We start from the raw sequence: 2964 nt of genomic DNA, 5'->3' as shown, positions 1-2964 counted from the left end.
AACTATTCACAAACCTATTCTCATGGTTGTTTGGCAAAGGAATTTTGACCTGCTCTTTTTTCAGTCTGGAATAATTTACTTTTCCCTAGGTAACCTGGCAATTATTAATAAAAATTCCAGTTAATATCAATTCCAATTAATTCCAAATGCAGTATTGTCATTCCATGGACCTAATAGTCATAGTGCTCAAATCTACTGAGCTCAAGAAATCCTCTAGCTTTAGACTCCTGAATAGTTCAGATTAGAGGTTTACATCATCATGTCCAACTCCTTCTCTCCTTTTTTTTTGTAGGCTAAGAATACTCAGTTCCTTCATCTGATCCTTGAGGCTTTTCACCATCCTGCCCATCTATCCTCTAGGTACTTTTAATAATATGACACATACCTCCCCCCCACCCCAGGAGACTGAGAAAAAATATTTAAAATGTGATCTGACCTCCACATCAACATCAACTTTGGGACAAGATGGAGTCAATGATCCTGGAACCTTCTCTTTACACAGTCAAAGCCTGGACAGCAACTCTTTGCCATGTACTATGAAGACACCTACCCCAGAATCAAGAAGCAGAAGGCTTTTGAGAGGAACATTTTCTTTTTTTTTAATTTAAATATTTTATTTATTTGTTTTTCCAACTACCTACAGTGATAATTTTTACCAATCATTTTTTGTAAGGTTTTTAGTTTTACAATTTTTCTCTCTCCCTCCCTCCTCCTCTCCTGACAGAAGGCAATCTGATATAAGCTCTAAATTTATATGCTAAACATAGATTAATATTAAACATATTATGAAAGAAGAATCAGATCAAAATGGAAGAAAGAAAACAGAGAGAAAAATGACATAATATATAACAATTTTTACAAATTAAAGATAATTTAAATTCCACAATTTCTTCTCTGGATATGGATGGTATTTTCCATCACAAGTCTTTTAAAATTGTCTGAAATAAACAAGTTCATCATGTTTGATCATCACCCCATGTTGTTGTTAATGTGTATAATGCTTGAAAACAGCATTTTCAACAAGACTCACCAGACTGACAGTGAGATGGATTGACTGTGGTGTAAAAAGGCAGTATTGACCTTTACTGCTCTGTTATTGGCAGCTCCTACAAAAATGAATTGATGCTAATGATTGTTCTGAGCAGCCTATTTTAACCAGAGCTAAGGATGAATGTTGAAAGCCAGTATTACTAGAGATCATGTAAGAACTCTTCCTGGCTGTAGATGAGATCATAGATGGAGGGTGATTCTAGAGAGTGACCCCCAGTAAGTGAAACACTGAGTGGCAGTATCTGGTGAAAATGTCTCCCTTATGGAGCAGATTGTCTCAGGTATTGTAGTCAGCAAAGGAACAGATCAAATGATCACTGCTTTGGTGAAGATTCCATCCCTCTCTAAACCCGCCCCCCATCATTCCTCCACAAGTCATTTGTCTACTGTTATGTTCTCCCACTCTTGCACTGCACTGATGATCTCAGGAGAATGACAAGGGACTTCTCTTCTCACCACTTTTATTTGCTTTTTCTTCTGTTTTTCTCCTTTTCCCAAAATTATCCTGAAGATCAAAAAGTAGGTGATGTCCTTCTAGATTTCTCATCTCTCCTATCATTTAAGCAGTAAGGTTCCAGAGGTGGCCCAAATCTAGCAGAACTGGGAACAGAACAGAAGGACCAGAACAGAGTGCCCCCAGATTAAAGCTTTAGGAAGAATAGGTTCTTTTCCTCTTCTGGTCTCACCCTGCATGTGTCCTGGCCCTGTTCCTAATATAGGGAGGAGGAATAATTCTATTCAGAGGCCCCTAGATTTTATCTTGATTTTATTTGGGAAATGGAGATCAGTTGCCCAAGGTTCTACTTTGCACAAAGATTGGGAATAAAACATTTTCACCCAGCAAAAAAATGTGATATGACCAAGGCAGAGCTCTGTGGGATTCTCACCCATCCTCATATGTGACATGATTCTCTTCCTAAAGCATTTGACACTGTTGAACATTCTTTTACAACCCATCTCTTTTTTTCTCATCTTCCATGAATTTTTCTTCTCTCCATTCTTCATCTTCTTACTCATCAGACTACGTAGTTTCTTCTATTGTATCATCATCCATTTCCCATCTAGGAAGGATATCACAAAGACTTTATCTTTGGCCCTCTTCTCTGTCTCTCAGTGATATCATTTCCCATGAGTTCAATGATAATCTCTATCTAGAGGACTCCCCAAAGTACAGTAGCAGCCTCAATTTCTCTCTTATATTTCAATGACATATCATCACCTGCCTTCAATATCTCCATTTAGATGACACAATGACATCTCTCTCTAACTAAAAATAAAAAAAAAAAATCAAATCTATTATCTCCATCCAACTTACCCTTCTAACTTTCTGGCAACCTGGCCAGAATGGAAACAAATTGAAAATTAATAATTGTTTATTATCTAACCAGCTGATATGACACTCAGTGTCATAGATTCAAAACTTCAGACTTCTATAACTCCTCCTTCTTTCTCATCCCCTCCCCAAATCTAATCAATTGACAAGTCCTGATTACACCACTGCAATATCTCTCATATTTGTGTTCTCTCCCTTCATATGGCCAATACCCTAGTTCAGATTCTAATCACTACCTATCTGAACTATAACAATGATCTCCTAATTAGTTTCCTTATTTCCAATCTCTCTCTTCTTCAATCTATCCTCCCTATAACTGCCAAATTACTGGTCTACTCAAAACCTTCAATGTTTTCTTTTTCTCTTTGGACAAAATATAAATTCCTTGGTAGAGCATATATGAAAAACACTTTTTCCTTAGTTATGATACTTAGATTCTAGCATACTTCATGGTTCAGCTCAAGAAATACTTCCTACTTGAAGACTTTCCTTAATTTTTTCAATTGTTAATGATTTCTTCCAGAAATTATTTGATATTTATCTGCCAATAACTTATGCTTTTAATATAGTTGTGCCCAATT

The 2964-nt window shown here is 36.4% G+C and overlaps 1 pseudogene; it reads left to right on the top strand.

The window, feature by feature from the left end:
• Window positions 1-465: 465 nt before the first annotated feature.
• LOC141502276 (coatomer subunit zeta-1 pseudogene) lies at window positions 466-1379 on the top strand (annotated as a pseudogene).
• Window positions 1380-2964: the final 1585 nt, after the last annotated feature.

The sequence above is a fragment of the Macrotis lagotis genome, chromosome 1 (genome assembly GCF_037893015.1).
Source record: "Macrotis lagotis isolate mMagLag1 chromosome 1, bilby.v1.9.chrom.fasta, whole genome shotgun sequence".
NCBI classification, from domain to species: domain Eukaryota; kingdom Metazoa; phylum Chordata; class Mammalia; order Peramelemorphia; family Peramelidae; genus Macrotis; species Macrotis lagotis.
The sequence above is the reverse complement of the archived record's forward strand: the minus strand, read 5'-3'. Positions and strand labels throughout refer to the sequence as shown.